Genomic DNA, 17,091 nt, shown 5'->3' on the forward strand with positions numbered 1-17,091 from the left:
AAAACAACAATTTTGCCTCAAATTTGAGGTCTGATGTCTGTGGTATCTTAGAAGAAGTTATTCAAAACATAATATTCTACAACTTTGTCGAAGACATCGACCCTCTAAAAAAAATTTTTGAAAAAAATTTTTTTGCTCGGGTACTCTTCTTTAGTCCAACAACAAAATATTCTATTTAAAAAGTTGCAGAATAATATTGTGAACATATCCTACGAAGAAATGCTGGTTCTAAAATGACATCTAAGGCCTCAAATAGGTTTTGTCCCACCTTTTTTGGATTGGTCCCACTGTGGGCCCGGGCTACAACGTCCTTTTTAGTCAATGGTTACAGTTTATTTTAACTGCAAGCATTCTTTATCATAAATCAATTTGATTATTATTAAACTTCTATTAAAGCAGCTAAAACCTATTTGTTGCATTTGACCAACTTAACAGTGCCCGCTTAAAGTTTGTTTGGGGTACAAATGTACCCCACAAAACCATTTACGTTAATGTTTTGTCATGTTTGCATAATTCCGAAGACATTATTTTATCTTTTTTTTAAAGCAAAACATCGATACACAGTAAACCAAAAACTTGTGAAAAATTGTATGTTTTAGAATAAAACTATCCAATTTAATTATAAATTTAATAAAAATTAGGCATATTAGAGCGATTTTAGTTTTTGGCTACGAATGTATCCTAAAAAACCGTTTACTTAGAGAAAAAGTCACGAAACCGTTGTAGGGTTAATGGACAATTATTATTCAATATGTAGCAAAAAGTACTACCATTAACTGCACTCGCAACACCCACTGTTTGATTTCGGATAAATAGATTGGTTTTTATTGTTTCTACTTTCCGTAGATTTCTACTCGCTTTGCTTTGGACACTATTTGCTGTACGCTTTAGCTGAGTTTTACGCGTTTACTCTGACCGCGGCCTACGTATCGGTTTTAAATACCTGTCGAAATTAATATTTTAAAACAGAAAGTTGAACCAATATTTTCCGATAAATTCCTGTTGACTTGATTTATTACTAATTATCATTGAAAATAAATCGCAAAGAGATTTTAGATGTGAGACACGTATTGTTGAATGCTCTCTCATGAATGTTCTTTTAAAACATAAAATAATTCAGTGAGTTTGCGAATCTGAAGAGACAGAATTTTATACAAGAATGAAAAAATACTATATTTGAGCACCAGAAAATACGACGAATTCTACTGTTTGGTACCGTTATATGTGTCTTCTATTCGTATCACGAAGTATAAAAAAGGCTGGGTTTTGTGTATAGACAGCGTCAAGAAATGGTTGGGTTGTTTTGTTCAAAACCCGAACCCGACCCGACCCCGACAATTTCTAATTTGAAAAACCCGAACCCGACCCGAGCCCGAGAATTTCAAATTTCAAAACCCGGAACCCGACCCGAACCCGAGAAGCTTAAATTTATTGAACCCGAACCCGACCCGAAACCCGTCGGGTTCGGGTCGGGTCCGGGTTTCGGGTCTAAAAACCCGAACCCGACCATCTCTACAACTGACATAGTCCATTCTCATTGGTCTTCATGAATGGTTGGTTGACGTGTGCCCCTACTTACAACTGGGTATATCAATTCGCTTGGAGGGAATACATGTGGATCCTGCTGGTACCAAAGAGATAGTTAATTATTCGGGACTTGTTTTTATGATTATTCAACTCGTCCAAGCAAACCGGCTCCTAGAAATGATAAGCAGTCCTACACCGATGTTTGTTCGAGACGAACCAGATGGACATTCGGCTCGAGCAAAATTTATGGGGAATCGTGGATAAATATTTCATAGGTCCTTTATGGGCAGATTGTTTTTGTGAAACCCTGATATTCCTTGACCCCTCTGTATGTATGGATCCTTTAAAATAGTCGGCCCTATTCTGCGCGGCGTGTGACGTGAGACGACTAATCTCACCTCACTCTAAGTGACTTTTCTCACCCAATTCTGAAGAGTCACTTCGGGTGACGTGAGACACCCATTTACCCGCAATGGGGAATCTCACATCACCCGAGTCGACTCTCAGAATAGGGTGAGAAAAGTCGCTTAGAGTGAGGTGAGATTAGTCGTCTCACGTCACACGCCACGCAGAATAGGGCCGAATATAAGTTGATAATCGGCCCTATTCTGCGCGGCGTGTTACGTGAGACGACTAATCTCACCTCACTTTACCTGACTTTTCTCACCCTATTCTGAGAGTCGACTCGGGTGATGTGAGATTCCCCATTGCGGTTAAATGGGTGTCTCACGTCACCCGAAGTGACTCTTCAGAATTGGGTGAGAAAAGTCACTTAGAGTGAGGTGAGATTAGTCGTCTCACGTCACGCGCCGCGCAGAATAGGGCCGAATGTTTTCGAGTAATTTTATCACAAGATGGCGGCTGTAACTACCGATCGGTTTTATGATTCCGGAATAATAGACCACATAAAACTCGTATGAGCCGGAACAATTTTTTTTCAGAAGGTGGGGGGTTAAAAAGCCATGACATTTCAAAAATTGAATTCCTATTTTAATACCAAATGTTTTTAAGACGCATGAGACGGCAAGATTTTATGTTTCGTCGAAAAAATGACGGATTTAGCTGATTTCGCATCGTGTATTGGCACTGTGTGGGACTCACGACTCACTTTTGCGCTTAATCACTAAAAACTCCTTATTCTTTTTTGCCCTTCTTCCCCACGGACCTACATGAGGGTATTACTTCATAGTACACGTGCTCTCGTCGCACCTCTTTCTTCTGCTCTACCTCGAAGCCTCACTTGGTTCATAAAGTTGTTCGGCCAATGAGCTTTGATTTAACTCTCGATTCTTTTCTTGCTTCTTGTCTCCATCTATCGGTACCGAAGTCTGTTTCGTGAGCCAATTAACTCCCATTTTTGTCAATATATAATCGGATAGTCCACGGTTGTGAATCTGTGAATTTCTCGGCGGTAGACTTCCTGATACCGATGTTCATTTCCTTGAGCCAGTTAGCTCCCCGCTTCGTCCTGATCCACTCGATCTAGTTCCCGACGGTAGACTTAGCCTACTCACCGGTCCAGCCAGTAGGTGCTGAGGTCTGTCCAGCGATTCCGGATGGACCGTAGCTTCCGGTGAACTGGCATACCAACGACCCACTGTTAGCTATTCAACGCGATCTACTTATTCTAATCCCCATCGGTGGGTCTAGCTTGTTCAGAAACTACCCGGTAGAGTGTCGAGGTAGGTCCTGCGATTCCAATGAAGTCTGACGAGCGGTTTCGCTTTGAATTCAAAATCTCCACCTCTAGGGTCTTGCCGGTTATCATCAGGACAACGTCATCTGCAAAGTCGACGTTCTCAACTCTTCTGGGCAGTGACCTCAACCGACCTCTGCCCATGTTTGTTTCGTAGACCAGTATTCGGTTCTAAAAGTAACTTTTCAGAACCTTGCACAAATGATCCGTTACCCGCATTCTGTGCAGCGTTACGGCGATCGCCACCCAGCTGGCACTATTCAACGCGTTCTTCGCGTCGATCGTAACCACGGCGCAGTAGCGATAACCCCTTCTCGTTTATTTCAATGCTTTCTCCGCGCTCGCGATGACTGCACGGATGGCGTCTACCATCGAGGTCCCTTTTGGAATCCAAACTGCCGCAGCGATAGTCCGTTCTCACTTTCAGCGCAGTTCGTCAGCCTGTTGAGGATGACCTTTTCCAGAGGTTTACCAAGAGTATCCAGCATGCACATAGCCCGATACGGTGCTGGATCTCCTGGTGGTGTCCCTGGTTTTGGTAGCAACACCAGCTTGTGGATCTTCCATCTATCCGGGAAGTAGCCATCGTCCAGGTATTTCTATAGGACTATCCTGAACATATCTGGAAACGCCAGGATCGTGGTCCTCAGTGCCACGTTGGGGATACTGTCCGGGTCGGGAGCTTTCTTAGCTTTTGCGGCTAAAAGGAGCTCATCATTGGAGACTCGATTGCCACCAGAATTTCCACCGTCTGCGTCGAGGTACGGTATAGGTGGCCATGCGGTCGTGCTTCGGGAAAAGACCCTCCACGATAATCTTTATTTTATCAGCGCACATTTCAGCTGGAGTCGTTGGACCCTTGATCATGGCCAACACTACACGGTGTACTATGCTATATTTCTTCTTAGTGGAGAATAATTTAGGTAAAAACTAGTTTTTCTGTTCAAAGGAGAAAATTGTTTAAAACTATCTTTGCGCGTGAAGAGCACAAACCCTGAAGGGTTGCGACCATCTTCCGATCGTAGTCTCGATCACCAACAGCTCAAGACCATTGGAATCAATCAATATTTCGTATGACCTCACACGAAATATCGATTGGAAGAGCTATGCGACAGCATCGAATCTACTCAAGAACTTCCTCCGGAGGAAGAGTACAGCTTTTTGGCTGGCTTGATTCTCGACAGCGCGAATCAAGCTCAGACTAAGCCAGTACCCGGCGCGAACATACAAAAACGTTCTCCCAATCTCTGGTGGGATAAAGAGTGCTCAGACGTGTACGCAGAGAAGGCCGCCGCGTTTAAGACCTTCCGGAACAACGGGTTACCCGCTAGTTTTCGACAGTACGCGACGTTAGACAAGCGAATGAAGAGTTTGATGAAAGCCAAGAAACGCGGTTGTTGGCGCCGGTTCTTCGACGGATTAACGAGAGAAACATCGATGAGCACTCTTTGGAGAACAGCCCGACGTATGCGAAACCGAAACAGTACTAATGAGAGCGTGGAATATTCAAACCGTTGGATATTCGATTTCGCCAAGAAGGTTTGTCCGGATTCCGCCCCGGCACAGAAGATCTACCGCGTCGCGCCCCTCACGATAACGCGAACGAAACACCTTTTTCGATGGTGGAGTTCTCACTTGCTCTCTTGTCGTGTAACAATAAAGCTCCAGGGCCAGACAGAATCAAATTTAACTTGTTGAAGAATCTGCCAGACTCTGCCAAGAGACGCTTATTGAACATATTTAATAAGTTTCTTGAGGCTAACATTGTCCCACACGATTGGAGACAAGTGAAAGTCATCGCCATCCAAAAACCAGGAAAACCAGTCTCCGATCACAATTCGTATCGACCGATCGCAATGCTGTCCTGTATCCGGAAGTTGTTCGAGAAAATGATCCTATTCCGCCTCGACAATTGGGTCGAAACAAATGGCTTACTGTCAGATACACAATTTGGCTTTCGCAAAGGCAAAGGGACGAACGTTTGTCTTGCGTTGCTCTCAACCGAAATTCAAATGGCCTATGCTAGCAAAGAGCAGATGGCATCAGTGTTCCTAGATATACGGGGGCTTTTGATTCAGTTTCTATCAACATTCTTTCAGAGAAGCTGCACCAGCATGACCTTTCAGCAATTTCAAGCAACTTTTTACTAAACTTGTTTTCGGAAAAGCACATGCGGTTTTCGCATGGTGACTTATCGACATCACGATTTAGTTACATGGGCCTTCCCCAGGGCTCACGTTTAAGCACTCTGTTATACAATTTCTATGTCAACGACATTGAGGAATGTCTTGACAATTCCTGCACGTTAAGGTAACTTGCAGACGATGGCGTGGTTTCTGTAACGGGACCCAAAGCTGTCGATCTACAAGGACCATTACAGAATACCTTGGACAATTTGTCTGCTTGGGCTATTACGCTGGGTATCGAATTCTCCACGGAGAAAACTGAGCTAGTTGTATTTTCTGGGAAGCGTGAACCAGCACAATTACAGCTTCTACTAATGGGTTAAACTATAGCTCAGGTCTTCACAGTAAAATATCTAGGGGTCTGGTTCGACTCGAAAGGTACTTGGGGATGCCATATTAGGTATCTGAAACAGAAATGCCAACAAAGGATCAACTTTCTTCGTACAATAACCGGAACGTGGTGGGGTGCCCACCCAGGAGACCTAATTAGGTTGTATCAAACAACGATACTGTCGGTAATGGAATACGGATGCTTCTGCTTTCGCTCCGCCGCGAACATACATTTCATCAAACTCGAAAGAATTCAGTATCGTTGTTTGCGTATCGCCTTAGGGTGCATGCAGTCGACCCATACGATGAGTCTCGAAGTGCTGTCGGGCGTTCTCCCGTTGAAAAATCGATTTTGGGAACTCTCCTGTCGATTGCTCATTCGATGCGATATCTTGAACCTGGTGGTGATTGAAAATTTCGAAAGGCTTGTTGAGCTTAATTCTCAGACCCGTTTCATGTCCCTGTACTTTGACTACATGGCGCAGAATATTAATCCTTCTTCTTACAATCCAAACCGTGTGCATTTCATAAATACTTCTGAATCTACTGTTTTCTTCGACACATCCATGAAAGACGATATTAGTGGAATTCCGGACCACATACGCCCACAAGTGGTTCCAAACATTTTTTATAATAAATTCCGAGAAGTCGACTGTTCTAAGATGTTTTATACTAACGGATCAAACCTCGAAGGATCCACTAGCTTCGTCATTTTCAATCAAAAGTTCACCGCCTCCTACAAACTCAGTGACCCTGCTTCAGTTTACGCCGCAGAACTAGCTGCCATTCAGTATACCCTTGGAGTCATTGAAACATTACCCGTAGGCCATTACTTCATCGTTTCGGATAGCCTCAGTTCCATTGACGCTATTCTCTCGATGAAACATGGAAAGCACTCCTCGTATTTATTGGGGAAAATACGGGAGCTACTGAGTGCTTTATCTGACAACTCTTTCCAGATTACCTTGATATGGGTCCCTTCTCATTACTCCATTCCGGACAATGAGAAGGCGGACTCTTGAGCTAAGGTGGGTGCCTTAGAAGGAGACGTTTACGAAACACCAATTTGCTTCAGCGAATTTTTCAGTATTACTCATCAGAGAACCCTCGAAAGTTGGCAAACTTCGTGGAGCAGTGGGGAGCTAGGAAGGTGGCTACATTCGATAATCCCTAAGGTATCGACGAAACCTTGGTTCAAGGGGATGGATGTGGGTCGTGACTTCATTCGTGTGATGTCCCGACTAATGGCAAACCATTACACGCTGGATGCACATCTCCGGCGTGTTGGGCTCGTGGATAGTGGTATCTGCGCTTGTGGTGACGGCTATCAAGACATCGTGAACATTGTCTGGGCGTGCACCGAGTACAGTTCCGCCAGGTCTCGGCTTATGGATACCCTGCGGGCCCGAGGAAGACCAACCAACGTCCCGGTTCTAGATGTGCTGGCAAGCCGCGAGGTCCTCTATATGTCCCTTATATACACCTTTGTGAAACCTATCAATATACAAGTCTAACCGCCCCTTCTTATTTTCCTTATCATTCTCAGAACCCTCTTCCACCTGTATCAAAGCATCTGTATCGAATGAGCCAACAAACACGGGACCTACAGCACGAACATAACACGCTTAACTCGAAATGTAGCCGATTCACATCTGAGCCGTACTACGAAATCGTCTGGGAAAACCCCTGCCATCTTGAGGAGGACCAACCGGCGTCCCAGTACATGATTCCTCTTGATGAAGGCCATCCGTTGATCTCGCGATGCCTGAAACTAATATAATTTTCTCTCCCTGCCATCTTTGTCTACCCTCCCTCCCCTGACTCTTATACCCAGAAGTAACACCTCTACCCCCCCAAATATCTTCACGAAGCATTTAGCTCTTCCTGTCTCTTCTAGTTTTAACTATTATATTATATAATCTCGTTGAAAATGCCCAACTCTACTACCCACAAAAATAACTCTAATTACGAATCTTTACAAAATTCAATCATGCCCTCTAGTTATTCCTACTTTTAAGATAGTCGTAAAAAATTGTCCCCCTTAGTTAAACATTATTTGCTCCAATAATCTCACTGATAAAAATGCCAAACCATATTGCCATAACAACTAAATGACCCCCCTAATCTTACGAAAATCATATCCCCTTGTGTAGATATATAAGATAGCTATAAAATCGCATTAGGTTCATTTGAAAAAATCAATATGTAATCCCCTAGTTTTAAGCAATTTAAAATGTAAAACAAAACAAAATTGGCACCTTTAAGCTAACGCAACGTGCCTTATCAAATAAACGAATTGAATAAAAAAATGGTTACATTTACCTTATTGGCTAAAAAATTGTTTTTGTTTGAGATTTTAGTGATAGTAGTTCCTTTTCAGAAAATTGAGTTTGTACACTGAAAAAAATCCAAACGTTAATTCTATTTGCTTCAAACTGCTTAAAATTCATATGAAGAAAAAATGCTATTATTATCACGCGTGCACATACCTTCTATGTGTCAACTGTATAAACTATGTATGCACACACATAAGCTATATGTGCATATTATGTTATGAAATGTGAATGTAAGATTAATATTTCTTATAAATACACACATTGGGTTTATGTACCAGCAAATAGTGTCTATTTGCCTCCGTTAATTGCAAAAATCTATGTGTAAAATCAATAGGCATAACGTTTACTTTTTTTTAGTGTAGTTTAGGTAATCCAACAGCTCTTGCTGATTGATGAGGTGATTATTGCGAGGTTCAACACATTTTGTCCTTGTGAATGTACTCATATATTGAAATACGGAGGTTTTACCCAATAAACTTTAACATAATGAATAAATATTGTTATTAGTTAACATTTGCGAATGGTTTTTCATAACCCTTTTACATCACCGTCACCCTGTATTACCTTACAAACCGTTTGCTGGTCGTTATTCTCAATTGACCACTGATTGAACAGTAAGCACCAGCCACCCTCCAGTCGCACCTATCTCTCGCAGAGCCTGCTTCTCGCAGTTGGACACACCGATCAGGGGAAATGTGAGAACATAAGCACCGGTTTGAACAGAAGAGAGTGCAACAGCTGTGCGGCTGGATACGAGAGCAGACCAAATTCAGTCAATTAGATACGATACCGCGGTATGGACGTGTAGATTGCTTTCTTTCCGTCGCAAAAATCGAGACTGTGGGAATACCCACTGTGTATACTCAGGAGTGACCACTACATGGTATATATACCTAGCTATAATTTGCAAAAGAAAAAAGATGTAAGCTTATTGGTTGCACTTGTAGATATGCCCATTTTTGTTTTGGCTACTTCGATCCAACGTGGAAAACAACACCAGTTGCTGCAACCTAGCATCGGTGTTGGCGGTTTTTCTTTCGCATCGTAGATCTGTTGCGCTTGCGACGGTTTGTAATTTAATTGAATTTAGGCGAATGAATGAAGAGTTTGATACACGCAGTGTGCGACTAGAGATGATGACTGCCTGGAAATAGCACAAATCTTTTCAGTGTTATGAGTTTGACTGTGAGTCGCGTAGACACTTCGCCGTCAGTACACGCGAAAACTGCCTAGTATCTACGGTGTTTATCAAAGTTTCCTTCTTTTGTTTGTGTTTAGTGCATTCACTTTTGACTTCTCGCACAATGAGGAAAATGATTTATTTGTTATTGTCGTAACAGTGGCAACGAGAAGTGCATTAAAAGCCAAACAGTGGTATTCGAGTGCAGGTTGTCTTACTAACAGCCAATGAGATATTAGCGATGATGAGTGTGAAATCACTTCACTCCCAGTTGTTGTGATTAAACGAAGTAATGCTGACCGCTGCTTGAGGAGTGACTAATGCATAGTGTGTAGAACGAATTCAGATAACAGCCAACAAAAGAGTGTCCATAGATGATTCGTCACTGCTATTACTGATAAAACAGCAATGAAGTGATAAACTTTGAAACCTTTCTTTACAGCTATTTGCTATGTGAAAAGGAATGTAGGTTATAGCGCTTGAAACCTAATTTTCGATTCGGTATTGTCAAAGTGAAGCAAAACTCTAGCGGGTAGAGGATAGATTATTGCCTTTTCATCGATCCCCGATGGGAGGTTTAACCACTGGGAAAATGCCCCGAGGTGTCAACAAAGAAGAGTGAAGGACATCGACTCCAGAGCGTAGCACGCGACCAGGCCGCCAAAGGGACACAACCACTGGTGAGTTGAGGCATTATTGCTCTCTTTTCCTATTCTCTTCATTATTCTTCGTCTCTCGTGTTTCGTTTGACAGTTGGTTCCAACGTATGCGATATGCAAGGGGAAAAGGGGAGAAAAATGTGTGCAGTAGAACATAATAATATATTGTAACGGCGGGAAGGTCCTTCCGATCGGGGGAAAACATTCTAGAATGCCATTTCCCTTCTGCATGTACCTGCCAACTTGTTTCTTTCTTCTTCTTCTTCTTCTTTATTCAAAACCGTCAAAACCAGCAGCTGCTACTTTTCGTCCTTGATCAGGAAGTTTTTACTTCTACGCATCCGCTATCAAATGTCTGGAGGAATTGTGCTAGCATTGAACCTGAATGTGGACCCTTTAATATTAAGTAGAAGCGGGAAAAGAAATAAAGGACAGAAAGGAAAATACAGAAATAGGGTAATTTTCCTATTTGTATTTTTTTTGACTTTCTCATATAAAGAAAGGCTATGCAATCACTGTAAAAATGGACTTTTTAACCGAGGCCCGGAGGGCCGAGTGTCATACACCATTCGATTCAGTTCGTCGAGATCGGCAAATGTCTGTGTGTGTATGTATGTGTGTGTATGTGTGTGTGTGTGTCATTTAAACTCACAATTTTCTCAGAGATGGCTGAACCGATTTTCACAAACTTAGTTTCATCTGAAAGGTATAACGCTCTCATAAGCTGCTATTGAATTTTTAGTTGATCCGACTTCCGGTTCCGGAGTTACGGGTTGAAGAGTGCGGTCACACAGCAAATTCCCATATGAACTGGTACCACCATGATGTTCAAATGATGTAAAACATATTAAAATTGATGTAACATTACTCTAGTTTGTGGGTCTGGATCACTAATGATCAATTAAAGTAGCTTTGACCACATTGGCCACCTATGACGGTTCATGACGCCCCCGGGGAACCCGCCAAGTTCCTAAGCTAATATCACACCCATTCCCCAACGAATTCTCTACCGATTTTTACAAACTTGATTTCAAATGAAAGATACAGTAATGTCATTGACTGCTGCTGAATTTCATTCGGTTCTGACTCTTGCTTCCGGAGTTACAGGGGTGTTAGTAAGGATACACTGGAATTTCCCATATAAATCGGTACAATCGTAATACCTCAGAGGCTAAAAACTATTGAAATGGTCACCAAATAACTTCTAATCGCAGATCTAGATCACTGATTGCCAATCAAACATTCTTTGAATATATTGTCCACTATCGACGATTCCGGAAGTCCGGAATTCCGGGCATATTCCACAATTAAAGTCACATCGGTTCTTCGGTGATGACTGAACCGATTTTCTCAAACCAAGTCTCAAATGGAAGGCAAAATATGCAGTTGAGTATTGCGTCGCCGCCCCCCCCCCCCCCCCGTCTTGCCCTTACACCTCCCTCCTTCATCACTCCCCTCCCCTTGGACCACACTCACGCCCGCATTTCCTTCATCCATCCCGTATACCGAAATAAGATGAAGGATTTCTGACGCATCCTCCACTCCCACTCTACTAACTCCCCATTCCCTACACGTTCAAACCCATTCCACCAACCTTTCCAAATTATAATCACATGAAGATAACATTGAACTCATGCTTATTAAGCTAATTAAATATTATTCTTTTGCCTTTCTCATATAGAAAGGTTATGCAATTGCTTCAAAAACCGATTTTCTAACCGAGGCCCGGAGGGCCGAGTCTCATATAACATTCGACTCAGTTCGCCGAGATCGCGAAATATCTGTGTGTATGTATGTGTGTATGTATATGTGTATGTATGTATGTATGTATGTATGTATGTATGTATGTATGTATGTATGTATGTATGTATGTATGTATGTATGTATGTATGTATGTATGTATGTATGTATGTATGTATGTATGTATGTATGTATGTATGTATGTATGTATGTATGTATGTATGTATGTATGTATGTATGTATGTATGTATGTATGTATGTATGTATGTATGTATGTATGTATGTATGTATGTTTTTTTTTGTTTTTTTTTTGAGAGCAGTAAAAAAATTTTCAGAAAAACCCTGAGTGAGGAAAAATGTGCAAAAACCCCATTGTCAGGGAACGGGTTTGGGCTGCCATCACCCGACCCGCTAAAAACCACTGCTCTTGCCCAGAACCTGATTCCTCTCCGGCACTACCTTACGGCATTACTTCGGGGAGGGGTTTTTATGTGCATAGCACACACTCTAATTCAACTACTTACTAGTTCGTTTCTTCCGTAGGGTGACAGCCGCACTCCTCTACACACCACCAATTCTCTACCATCCACACAGACTGGCAAGCTCTGCATGGCAGTCGGAAAGCTGGCTGTGAGTCGAGGCTTAGTACTCCTCCCCTACGAGTACAGTCTGAGCGGCAAACTTCTGACTGTCTAATTCACCGAGCCCTGCGGCTCGCTTGTGCCGGTTAGCACCGCAACTCCCTTCTCGCACCATTCAACGCCGTTTACTCTTTGAGCACCAGACTTGTTCGCGAACTACTCGGTCTAGTCCCCGACGATGGACCTAGCCTACTCCGACGGAGAATTCCCCGGCGAGAGAAGTTCTCCCTAAACCGAGCCAACCAACCAGATGTCGAGGTCAGTTCGGCGATTCCGGTGGAGCAGAGCGTCCGGTTCGCTGATGCCCCGACGACCTGCGACTGGTGGTATTTCGTCGCGGTCTACTCAGTCTAGTCCCCGGCGGTGGATCTAGCTTACGCCGACGGAGAGTTCCCCGGCGAAGGAGACTCCCCCGGTACCGATTCTTCTTTTGTTTTAGCACCACAATTTCATGAGCTCTTTGTCTTCCTCTCGTTCCGTTTCGCCCGATCTACTCAATCTAGTCCCCGGCGGTGGATCTAGCCTACTCAACGGGCCATACAGTAGGTGCTGAGGTCTATCCGGCGATTCCGGTTGGAGCGTAACTTCCGGTTCACCGGCGCCCCAACGACCCACTGTTAGCTCTGCGACGCGGTCTACTCGGTCCAATCCCCGGCGGTGGATATAGCCTACTCACGAGCTACCCGGAAGGATGTCGAGGTCGGTTCAGCGATTCCGGTGAAGCTTGACGTCCGGTTCCCAGGCGCCCCGACGACCCAACTCGGTGCTACATCACGCACTACTCAACTGGTCCCCGGCGGTGGACCTAGTCTACACAGTTGGAGAGTTCCCCGGCGGCGGAATTTCTCTTGAAACCCGATTTGCGGTTTCTTGTTGGTCTCTACGCCACTTCCTCTGCAACTCGGAGAGTATGCTCGAGACCACTCTGTTGACAGCGTCCCAGGTATGTTCGTCACGGCACATCTCTTCGACGATATTGTCCGCTGTCATACCAGGTATACCCCTACGAACTTCTTCGAATCTAGGGCATTCGAAGACCACGTGTTCCGGTGTCTCCTGCACGGTCGCACAACCCGGGCAAAGGGGTGACGAAGCATGTCCAAACCGATGCAAGTACTTCCGGAAGCATCCGTGCCCGGACAAAAACTGCGTCAAATGGAAGTTCACCTCTCCATGCTTCCTATGTACCCAGGCCGATACATTTGGGATGAGTCGGTGGGTCCACCTTCCTTTCTCCGCGTTGTCCCACTCCTGTTGCCATTTAGCCAACGAGTCCGCTCGAACCTGTCTCCTGGCGTTACGTGCATTTCTCCGCTGATAGCATTCCACGTCCTCCGCCAGGGTAATGCAGATGGGGATCATCCCGGCGATAACGCATACTGCCTCCGACGATATTGTTCTGTAGGCACTCGCGACTCGTACGGCCATCAGTCGGAATGTCCTGTTTAGCTTTTCACGGTTCCGCTTGGTTTTCAGCGCAGCACTCCAGGCAGGAACCCCATATCGGAGTATCGATGACGAAACAGTAGATAGCAGACGTCTCGTGCTGCTTCTCGGACCGCCGACGTTTGGCATGATTCTCGCTATTGCGTTCGTTGCCTTCGCCGACTTTTCACAGGCGTAATCAACGTGGTTGTTGAAGCTCAACCGGTCGTCGATTATAACTCCCAATTGCTTCAATGCACGTTTCGATGCAATCACGTGCCCTCCGACGTCGATCTGCATCCGTTGGACCGATCTGCAGTTACTGACCAACAACACCTCCGTCTTGTGGTGAGCTATTTGTAGCTTGACCCCGTTCATCCAGCTCTCGATCGCGTCTATTGTCTCCGTCACCGACACCTCCACTTCTTCAAGTGTCTCACCCATCACCGTTAGTGACACGTCGTCCGCGAAACCTACGATTTTCACTTTCCTAGGCAGCTGCAGCGTTAACACCCCATCGTACATCCCGTTCCAAAGGGTTGGACCGAGAATGGAGTCCTGAGGAACGCCCGCTGTGACACGCAATGACTTCTGTCCTTCGCTCGTCTCGTACAGTAGCACTCTGCTCTGAAAGTAGCTCTTCAGGATCTGGCACAGATAGTCGGGAACCCTCATTCTATGCAGCGCTGCAGCGATGGCTTCCCAGCTGGCACTGTTGAACGCGTTCTTCACATCTATCGTGACCACAGCGCAGTATCGATCTCCTCTTCGCTTCTGTTTAGATGACTTCTCGGCACTCTCGAGCACTATCCGAATTGCATCCACTGTCGATGCTCCTTTGCGGAAACCAAACTGCATCTTGGACAGTCCGCGCTCACCTTCCGTGCATTTCGTCAACCTGTTAAGAATGATCCTTTCCAGGAGTTTTCCGAGTGTATCCAGCAGGCATATGGGTCTGTACGAGGTCGGGTCGCCAGGTGGCTTCCCTGGCTTCGGCAGCAACACCAGCTTCTGGACCTTCCACATTTCGGGGAAGTTGCCTTCATTTAGGCACTTCTGCATCACTATCCTGAACATGTCCGGATATGCCAGGATCGCAGCTTTCAGTACCACGTTTGGTATTCCATCCGGACCAGGGGCTTTCTTTGGTTTTAGGCGCTTCGATGCTTCTACTAGCTCGTCGTTAGTCACTTGCCGATCCATGTTTGTTCCTTCTTCCTCGCCGTGCGGTGACGGTGGCCATATAGTCGGATCGTGCTTCGGGAAAAGACCCTCGACGATTATCTTCAGCTTGCTCGGACACATTTCGGCTGGCGTCGTCGGACCCTTCATTTTCGCCATCACGACTCGGTATGCGTCACTCCAGGGATTGGCGTCTACTTCTCGGCATAGCTCCTTGTGGCACTCTGACTTGCTAAGTCTGATCTCCCGTTTTATAGCGGCCCTAGCTTCCCGAAACGATGCCTTATGCTCTTCTCTATCTGGTTCCGACCTTGCTCTTTGGGCCCGCCTTCTGGCTCTGAGACAAGCAGCGCGTAACGTACTAAGCGTCTGTTTCCACCAGTAAGCTGGACGCCGTTTGTAGTATGTATGTATGTATGTATGTATGTATGTATGTATGTATGTATGTATGTATGTATGTATGTATGTATGTATGTATGTATGTATGTATGTATGAATGTATGTATGTATGTATGTATGTATGTATGTATGTATGTATGTGTGTATGTGCGGATTTGTTAACAAAATGTCCACATCGGTTTCTTGGAGATGGCTGAACCGATTTTTACAAACTAAGATTCAAATGAAAGGTATAATATTCCCATAGGTTGCTATTGAATTTCATTTTCAACCGACATCTTGTTCCGGATTACGAGTTGAAGAGTATGGTTACAAAACAAAATTTGTTGATTTGTCCACATCGGTTTCTCGGAATTTTCTGAACCGATTTTGACAAACTTGATTTTAAATGAAAGGTCCATCAGCTGCTGTTGAATTTTGTGTGGATCCGAGTTCTGGTTCCTGAATTACAGGGTGATACGTACGATCACGCAGCAAATCCCGATTCTAACGAATTCTGCGATGAATTGGTGAGGTGATTTTTTTCCAAAATATAAACACAACTGTTGAATTTGTAGATCTAGGTCACCAACAGTCATTCAAAGTCTCTTTGGCCACACTGGCCACCATCGACGGATCCGGAAGCATCCAAATTCAGAATAACGGTTATATAGGTTTTTCGAAAATGGCTAGACCGATTTGATCAACTTAGTCTCAAATGAAAGGTGTTGCGTCCCCGGAAACTGATATTAAATTCCATCTCCATCCGACTTCCAGCTCCGGAGTTACGGGTTGTGGAGTGCGATCACATAGAAAACTCCGATTCAAACCGATACCTCGATGAATGCAAAAAGGTGCTCTTATATATACTTACCAAGTGTAATAAGAATGAAAGACATTTCCATAATGTTATATTGTACGAACCAGTTATTAAATCATAGTTTGGAGAAATGAGAAAGGCACAATTGCACCTATAGGTGGATTAAAACAGGTTTTTATCCATACGATTGCCAGCGAGTTTTAAACTACACATCAGAAAAGGTCTTTTTTAAACCTGGGGGGATGAGTACCAATTCAATAATTACTCAACTTATGATTGATCCACGAATGCGTAATTTTCTTTTTTGGGTGAATTGAAAGCTGAAATCGCGTGCAGCACCTGTTATTTGAAGTGATAGTGGACTTACTAATCGGGTCTTATAGGTAAGGTGGAAATGGGATCGATACCCTATATTGATATTAAGGGGGTCCTCTATAAATGTGGAAAAATCGATTTTTTGCATTTTTCTACTAAAAAAAATGTTGCGAATACACCCCTAAAAGGTTTTAAAAGAATACGTATTAGTTTGGTTTTCTAGGAGCTTTGAACAGGGTTTCCCAAAAGTGGTTTTGCAACTGGTTGGTAGGATATCTCAGACACTAATGTATCAATCAACTTAGAACAATTTGGGAAATGTTCAGAAAAAACGAACCGCTGACACAAGCTTTTTTTGCTCAATTTTGCATTTTTACAAAACAAGGCAAAACTAAAACATGTGAAAGTTTGTTTAAAACTCAACCATTTTGCCAAATTCTCGAATTTTGGAAAAACCGGCGTGTCAGGCGATAGCCAAGGGAATAAAAAATAAATTCTTTTTGAATTCAGTCTCTCTAGACTGTTTCTGGTTTCCTCCGATGGAATCTTGGCAAGGATTATAAGTTCTGCTGTTCTGCTTAGCAACTTGACGAAGTCCAGCTTTAAATTCTGATAGAAGCCTGCTCGGGAAATACTCCTCTGAATTTTTGCGTAATCCTTCTCAGGATTTGGATAG

At 43.9% G+C, this 17,091-nt stretch overlaps 1 protein-coding gene across 5 annotated transcripts in view; it reads left to right on the forward strand.

Annotated features, from left to right (window-relative positions):
- The first annotated feature begins 8,853 nt into the window (after positions 1 to 8,853).
- LOC131685958 (tumor necrosis factor alpha-induced protein 8-like protein) overlaps positions 8,854 to 17,091 on the forward strand; it is a 54,379-nt gene continuing 46,141 nt past the window's right edge. The window contains exons 1-3 of one of the 5 annotated variants that reach the window (XM_058969998.1): positions 8,857 to 8,958; positions 9,023 to 9,142; positions 9,698 to 9,935. The gene's annotated coding sequence lies outside the window, so the exon portion shown is untranslated. Of the gene's footprint in view, positions 8,998 to 9,022; positions 9,936 to 17,091 lie in introns of all 5 variants that reach the window. The other 4 variants (XM_058969995.1, XM_058969994.1, XM_058969996.1 and 1 more) reach the window with 4 other exon arrangements.

The sequence above is a fragment of the Topomyia yanbarensis genome, chromosome 2 (genome assembly GCF_030247195.1).
Source record: "Topomyia yanbarensis strain Yona2022 chromosome 2, ASM3024719v1, whole genome shotgun sequence".
NCBI classification, from domain to species: Eukaryota; Metazoa; Arthropoda; class Insecta; order Diptera; family Culicidae; genus Topomyia; species Topomyia yanbarensis.